At 55.1% G+C, this 8,173-nt stretch overlaps 1 long non-coding RNA gene across 1 annotated transcript; it reads right to left on the bottom strand.

The window, feature by feature from the left end:
• Window positions 1-6,752: 6,752 nt before the first annotated feature.
• On the bottom strand, window positions 6,753-7,607 carry LOC135307655 (uncharacterized). Its single transcript, XR_010368346.1, has 3 exons — window positions 7,496-7,607; window positions 7,310-7,408; window positions 6,753-6,866 (listed from the first exon to the last, which is right to left on the bottom strand). It is a non-coding gene; the product is annotated as an uncharacterized LOC135307655 (long non-coding RNA).
• Between the last annotated feature and the right edge of the window lie 566 nt (window positions 7,608-8,173).

The raw sequence follows: 8,173 nt of genomic DNA, 5'->3' as shown, positions 1-8,173 counted from the left end.
GGGACACTGACTCATTTCCCTGGTGCCAGCCGTGCTGCATCCATCGAGCTGCTGGGTGTTGGTGCTCGTTGGGACGCGGCCCGGCCCGGCACCACGGGAGTTAGGAAGGGTCTTGAAGGAATCCCCACGCATTAAAGCAGACGATTTAGCCTGGGATTTTAAGTTGTTTCTCAGTTAACCTTGTAAAAGGCCAAAACAAGTCTCCTATGAATTCTGTCCCTGTCAAGTTCAGTTCTGCCCCGAAATCCCCTCAGCATTCTCAGGGCAGTGGCAGGAGCCGGGTGCTGGCCCGTAGCCCCGCTGGCCGGGGAGAGCACGGCCCAGAGCGAGCCCCTGCTGCCCGGGATGGCCACAGGCCCGGGGGAGCTGGGCGGGCAACGCCAGGGCCCTGTCCAGGGCTCCTGGGGCTCGTCTGGCACCTGTTCCGTCCCCTCGAGTGCTGAGCGTTGCCCGTCCCGCGGGGCTGTCTGTGCCCGGCCCCAAAAGAGGCAGGGCCGGGGCTGTGACCCCTGGGCTGGCGGTGCCGCCTGCCCGGCGCTCAGCACTGCCCGTGCCGTGCCGGTGCAGCGTGACCCGGCGGGGCAGCTCCGCCTCGGTGCCTCGCCACCGCCATCCCGGCACAGCGGCTGGCCCTGGGCCGCGGCAGCCCCGAGCCGCACGGGCCCGGGAGGGACTGCCGGAGGTCCCCGTCCCCTGCGTGCCTCAGCAGACACTCCAGCCCCACTGCGTGCAGCAGGAGGGACACAAAGCACCTGCACGCTTACGAGAGTCCACAGCCCTTTGTACATGTGAAATGAGACCCCAGAACCCCGACATTTGCCTCAGGAGAGATCCCAGCACCCTGCACACCTTGGGAGAGATCCCAAACCCTCTGCATGACTCACACAGGATTCCAAATCCCTTGCATGACTTGAAGTGGACCCCAGTGGCCTCCATGCCTCAGAGGAAACCTAAAATATTCCTGGGTGTGTCACAAGGGACCCCAGCCCCTCATGCACCTTAGGGGGACTCCAAAGCCCCCATGTGCCCTACAGGGAAGTCCAGGCCAGCTACGCCGAGTGTTTTGACCTGGAAAACAAGCCTGGTTTCACCTGGGTTGTTGTGTCTCTGGGGCTGCTCACCAGCCCTGTCGGACCCTGAGGCTACACAGCCCTCCCCTTCCCTTCCCTTCCCTTCCCTTCCCTTCCCTTCCCTTCCCTTCCCTTCCCTTCCCTTCCCTTCCCTTCCCTTCCCTTCCCTTCCCTTCCCTTCCCTTCCCTTCCCTTCCCTTCCCTTCCCTTCCCTTCCCTTCCCTTCCCTTCCCTTCCCTTCCCTTCCCTTCCCTTCCCTTCCCTTCCCTTCCCTTCCTTCTGGCCCTGGCTGAGAGCAGCAGACCCTGTGCAGCACCCTGCATTGGTGATGGCCCATCAATTAGGTCCTATCAAGTGTGTGTTAATTAGGGAGGAGCTTTGTTTTGCCTGCTGACATTGCTGGTCAGGCTGTGTCCTTGGAGATACTCTTGATGGCTTCCCTCTTTTCCTGGGCATGGCACTGGAGGAGGTCTGGGCCCAGATGATCCCACGGAAGGAAATGTCCCTCAGCCCAGGGACGCTCAGCATGGGCTGCCCCATCCCCTGGGGGCCCCACCGCTGCTCACAGTGAAGCGATCTGCAGAATAAATAGACTCCACTGTCGCCCTGGTTTTTAATGTTCTGTCCTGGATTAGGGTAAATCTGGGAGAAAACCTCCAAAGGGGCCCCCCCAGAAAGCAACCCCACATGGCCCCTTCCCCCCAGCGGGTCGGGAAGGATTCCTTGGAGAGAAGTGGAAAGAACCTGTTTATTTGACAGGCAAAACACCCCCAGCACACAAAATGAACAATACCAGATGACAATGCTTTCACCCATCTGAAAAGGATGACAAATTCAGAAAGTCTTTCCTGGCAGTGGTGGCTCTGTTGTCGCTCCCTCCGGCGCTGGGGATAGCTGCTGCAGCCACAGGATGCAAACTCTCGGTGTTTCCCAGGTCCCAGTCCGGAGCAGGTGTGAGTGGTTCGAAAAAGGGAAAGGAAAAACAGTCCAGGGAAAAATCCGGACTGCTTAGCTAAACTAACAAGCAGAAGCCAAAAAGCAAAAGCAAAGCGGGAGCACAGCAGAAGCAAGAGCAAAGCAAGCAACAGAAAGCAAAGCAAAAAGCAAAAGCTGCACTATGTACTGCGCCGTCTGTCTGTCCTGCCAGCCGTGGGGGAGCAGGCTGATAACAAACCAAAACAAACCTTGCTCTTCAGCTCCAGTCGTGAAGGCACAGTACGTAATATCCAGCATTAACAGAACACACGACTGGGGATGCAAGCATCATAACCTCACCCTAGGACAAGTTCTTCTAAGCCTTCTGATGTTTACATTCTTGTAGCAAACTTTCTCACGCATTTTATGCAAATAACTTATTGTTATGCATTCTTTTCTGCAGGAGGAGAAATTTGATGGACTGTTGGTTTGCCCAGTGTCATTGGAGAGGTGGCACTTTCACCCTCCAATCCACTGTCACTTTTGGAAATCTGTAAATGTTGGAGTCAGAAATTCAACTGCCCTCTTTTTTACCTTGGAGAGATGCATGTCTGTGTTGTTTTATTTCATGTCCTATAGTGACACTCCACAACCTGATGTAGTTATGAAGTGGGTATGCGTGTCAGGGCCTGGCACAGGCGAGATGGCTCTCGTGAAAACTTGTGCCCCGAGCCCTGGTCCGAGCCACATCTTTGTTCACAAACATGTTCCATATGCAATGCATTACACAATCTCTTCATGCACATTCAACCCCTGGCCCCGCCTGTCCTCCCCTCACATGGCGATTAGATCCACGCCCTTCTGGGCACGCGTTGTTTCCTGTGGTGGTCACACTGGGGTCTTTGGTGGTCTCTGAGGCCGAAGGCTGTGGTCTTGCTCATGACTGAACTTTTGAACTTTTCACCTTTGTGCGTGCACTCTGGTCCCCTGGTGCTTATCTGAGTATGTCTGTTGGATGGATCAGCTTGGAGACAGAGGAGCTCCTTAGTCTAGGCTTCTGGCATTCCCTGGTCTTCTCCTGGTGTTATGAGTAAAAAAGTTATCTGTAGCTATGATATTTTATTAAAAATCCTTTCCTAGGATTTTTCCCCTCCTGAGGAGCTGAGGGCCTCAGGAAAGATATGTAAACAACAACGATCTTCTGCTGTGGAATGCAACAGGTGCATCTTCCATTGCTCCATGTGGATTGTTTTCACTTGATGACCAATCACAGCCAACTGTGTTGAGCCTGTGAGCAGTCACAAGATTTTTGTTATGCATTCTATTCTATTATTCTTCTTTGTAGTCTTCTGGTCATTTTTTCCTCTCTGTTCTTTTAGTATAGTTTTAATGTACTATTTTAATAGAATATATAATAAATCAGCCTTCTGAAATGGAGTCAAGCCTCGTGTCTCCACACCTGGTGTGTTCGCCCCCACAAATTATCCTTTTTTTTTTAAGGCTGCAAAGTTAAACAGGTTGGGCCAGTTGCTGAGAGTTGAAATGTTGACTATTTGTTGTTGATAGCTTCATGTTGCAATCACCTCTTGTTAATAGTTTTTCTTCAATTACCTGTTAATGGTTAGAAATCAAGCGCAGTTGTCCCCCTGCTGCTTCCCAGGAGCCTGAAGGTAGCAGGGGGAGGTGACATCAGAGCTAGTATGCAGATAAGAATGCATTTCACCACAGTTTGCAATTTTCCAGGAAAAAAACTCCTAAAAACAAGAAGCCAACATGGAATAAAGAAACCTAAGTAATGTCTAAAGGTGAGGAACTTAATCCTTAGTATCTGCTAAGATCCTTTTTACGTTTCACCCTAACCTGAAAGGATGTCAGCTAGAAAGAGGATCTGGAATGTTAGACCAAAAAAGCGGAATTCCCACTACTCCCTCGAGGACGGAAGCCCCAGCTCTGCCTGCATACCAGCGGACACAGCTGCATCATCCTCCTCCTCCGTGCCACTCCTGGGAGCAGCGGGGGTGCGGGCGACCTGTCCTTTCTCCCCAACCTGAGCTGAATGTTTTTAATAAAGGCATTAAAAAGGAGAAAGATCTCCTGCCCTGTTTATGACACTGGTATTGTCCTTCATAGCAAGAAGCTTCAGAAATTTGCATTTTTCTATGCCCTTTGTACCATGGCAGAGGTTTCTTAAGTAAAAGGTTAAAATTCAACACATAATTCTACAATTTAAAATTTAAATGCTTAGTCCATATATTGCTAACTTAATTGAACCCCCCAAAACCTCCATTTCAACAGCAGTCCCTGCCTGGCTTCTGCCTGCCCACACCGTGGGCATCCACGGCTCCTCCTGGGCATGGAGCTCAGTCAGTGCTGGTGCTGGGTGGGCTTTGCTGCTGCTGCCACCTGGACACTGGGGTGACCACTTGTCCTAGGTTGCAGTGTAAAGATGTATTCTAATCCCATCCTCAAGAGCTGCTGAAACCAGGAGGGGCATTGTTTCTTCCTTATCTCCTGTTAATGGGCCCATCAATGTCTTGCCACATGACTCAGAAATAACTCCCTCCCAGAGCCATTTCTGTTTCATGGCTAATCAAGGACCCACAGCATGAGGCAGAATGATATCAGCCCACTGTGAGATGCTCTGCCCATGGGGGAGGAGCTAAGCATCCCCAGCTGGATATAATCTGGGTTTTGGGACACAACAAGCAGTCTTTCCACTGGATTCCCAGAGGAACCGCTGCCCCTACCCACTGCTTTTCCAGAGGATGAGAGCTACCAGATGGTTTCTACAGGATCACCACTTCCACAAGTCCATTTCATCTGGACTGCTACCACCACCCTAACTAGCAGGGTGTCAGGCTGTATTCTGACCCTGTCAGTGGTTTTCTTTTGTATTATTGCATGTGTTTTGATTTTTTTCCCTTTTCCTAATAAATTGTATTTCTGACTTGGAGCCTCTCACTGGTTTTGCTTTCAAACCACAACACAGATCCTTCTCTTTATTTGAACAGAGGAATAGGCCATTGCCTACTCTGCAAGCGGGGTGGGTGGAGGGTGGGGGTGGGGTGGGGTGTCACCTTCAGTGTTGCTTAGTGGGCAAGGCCAGGGGGCTCAGGGGCAGAGGGAGGGATGTGTTGGTCTGAGGAGGTGCTGGACGTTGCTGGGCTGGCCCTGGGGTCTCTAGAGGTACTCGAGTTGGCTGGGATGGGACAGACAAAGATAAAAAAAGGGATGAAGGCAGCTTGGGGAGGCCTATGGGGAGAGCAGGTGGCAGTGGGATCTACAGTGTAAGAGGAGGCTTCGTCGTAGACGGTTGTTCTGGGGTCCTCTTCACAGAAGACTTGAGAGGGCTGTCCAGGCCGTTCCTGCTGCTGGAGGAGCTGCTCACGCTGTCTGGCTGTGAGGTGCAGACACCGTCTTCCAACTTCTGTCCTGAGGTGTTCCTGTGCAGAGAGGAGGTGTCTGAGGCCCCAGCTGCCAGTGGCACACAGGGACCCTCGTGCACAGCAGGGCCCAGAGCTGGCAAGGCTCCCCAGCACGGCTGGAGCTGCTGGCACAGCTGGGCCCAGCTGGACAGCTGCCCCTCAAGGCCCCGGCCAGCAGGGCACGGCTCTGGGCAGGGTCCCTGGCCAGGAGCGGGCCCCAGAGCGCCTCTGCCTTTCAAGGGCAACCTCGGCCCTGCTCTTTCTCCTCCCCACTTCCCTCTGCCTCTGCCCCGTGCCCCTGGGGCTGCTCTTGGCCAGGCAGCCTCAGTGGGAGCCAGCTCTGGCTGCAGCCCCAGCGGGGCCCCCAGGACAAGGCCCAGCAATTGAGAGGCCAATGGAAGCACTGGGCAGCAGCAGAACCCTCAGCAGAGTTATTTGGACAATCATGGACTGGCCACAACCCCACTGCAGTCTCAATGGGAATGTTCTCTGACCACGTTAGACTTTGAAAAGAAGCTGTTTGAGAGGGAGAGCAACAAAACACTCACTGTTTTTTGTTCCAGGAATACCCGATTCCAAAGCAGCACAACATGAAGACAAGCTCCAAACAAAGGACGCCTGCCAGTAACCCTAGCCAGCAGCCTGTTCCCTGACAGAAACCCCTTCCGAGGCCATCCTGGGCATTCGGAACTGGACTTGTGGTGCCAGCTGCATCTGTGGGAGCAATGGGGAGTGTGAGCCCGTGCTGTGCTGCACTGCTGAGCTGGCAGCACGGTGGATACGGGCAGGACGTCCTCTGTTTCCCCCAGAGCTGGGGCCTGCAGGCACCTTGCCGGCCCTTGGCACAGGCTGTGCCAGCCAACAAAGCCCAGCAGGCCGGGAGGAGAGCCCGGGGGCAGCGCAGCTGCTTGGGCAGTGGCTGCTGCCAGGGACACGGGCCAAAGCCATCCCTGAGCAGCCACTGCCAGCCCTGGCCCTCCCTGCCCCGTGACAGCTCCCCCAGCCCCAGGGGACAGGCTCAGGCCCTGTCAGGACCCAGCGCAGCCCCTGCCCAGTCTGGAGCCAGGGCTGGCTCTGGCCCTGGGCTGGCGGCAGGGCTCCCGCTCGGGGCTGCTCCTGTGCCTTGGGCCTCTGGGCACTCAGGGCCAGCTCAGCAGCAGCTGCAGCGCCAGGGACGTTGCTGCACCCGTCCCGTTTCCCCGGGGCTCTGAACCAGCTCCAGAGGCCTGGAAGCCGAGGCGCCTCCAGCTTTGGCTGCTGCCAGGCCGGGCAAGGGCAGGCCCTGGGGGAAGAGCTGCTGCCACACAGCCCCGGCCAGGGCTGAGCCTGGCACAGCAATTACCTGCTGTGCCTGTGCCCGTGTCTGGAATCGCCTTCCTTCCTGCAGCTGGGGCTGCCAATGAGCCACTGCTTCTCCCTGAGTGTTCCTCCTCCTGAACAGCCTTTTGGTCCATCACTTGAAAAAGGAAAAAAGGGACAACTGGATCAAATGGAAATATTCCCCACTGCGAAGTGGCACCTTCAGGAGGCAATGCTTGTCTAAGTCACAGGTAAAGATCAGGAAAAAGCCCAGGTAATTGGGGCTGGGCCAGTGCACTCCCTTGTGCAAACAGCTGCACCGCCTGATCTTCTCAGAGACTGGGAAATGGCAGGGGATCTCAGGCCCACAGTACAGTTGGGGCACCCTATCAGCTAATGCCAAATTCCATCCTGCAGAGGCTGGGGAGGAATTGCAGCCAGGCCAGGCTGGGAAACAGCCCTGCAGGGCGTGAGAGCAGCAGCGGGGCAGCGAGGCTGCCATGGATCCCTTCCTGCTGTGCCGGGCACGGAGTGTCGAGATGTGCAGCCAAAGCCCCCGGCTGCTGAGTCCCAGGGGAAGCATGAGGGAAATGCACCCACCTTGTCCTCCGGGTGCTTTCTTCTGTGTTTGTGTCAGGAATTCATCTGAGTCATGAGACATTTTGGCTGCAGTATCTTGGGTCTTCCCTTTTGGAGGACCTTAAGAGAAAGTAGTTCCATTTCCCAGGAATGGATTCCACAAAAGCAGGGCTCAGCCTGTGGGGTCAGCAGGGACACACTACTCACCCCTGCCATAGGAGCTGGGTTGGGGCCAAGCATCCAGCCCTGGAGCTGGAGAAGTCCTCCCTGCAGACACACCTGTAACTCAACAGCCACAGGAGCTTCTGCCATCTCTGGTGATCTGCACGGGCACCACTGAGCCGCAGGAGCGGTGAGGGGATCGTGCAGGGCGCGGGCACACACGTGCATGGTTCTGTTCTGGCGCCTGCAGCGCTGCCTCCCTGGCCCAGCTTTGGGCTCTGAGCTGGCAGCTCTCCCAGGGGAAAGGCCTTGACCTACCCTCAGCATCTCCCACAGCCTCAGTCCTGGATGTGGGGCCTTCACCGGCAGGTTCAGCTGCAAAGAAAGGCAGGACAGAAGAGCTCCTGTGGCACTGCAGGAGATCCTCAGGCTGCCCACAAGGCTCAGCCCCGGGGCACAGCCCTGGGCCCGGCCCCTTCCCTCTCTGCTCTTCTCTTTGACTGCACAGAGCACACGGAAGGACACACTGGCACAGCACACGGGAGGAGGACTGAAAGATCAATACTCCTTCCTCCCACTGACAGCGATCTTGTGGGATCCCTCAGGGATGCAGAAGGGAGCAGGGAAAGATTCTCAGAATCCTTCAGCCCTTACATAATGTTAAGGGAAATGGTTTATAAATGAGCTTTTTTTGCATTGATCCTGATTATTCACTCAGGAAAG

Source organism: Passer domesticus, chromosome 9 (assembly GCF_036417665.1).
Source record: "Passer domesticus isolate bPasDom1 chromosome 9, bPasDom1.hap1, whole genome shotgun sequence".
NCBI lineage: Eukaryota > Metazoa > Chordata > Aves > Passeriformes > Passeridae > Passer > Passer domesticus.
The sequence above is the reverse complement of the archived record's forward strand: the minus strand, read 5'-3'. Positions and strand labels throughout refer to the sequence as shown.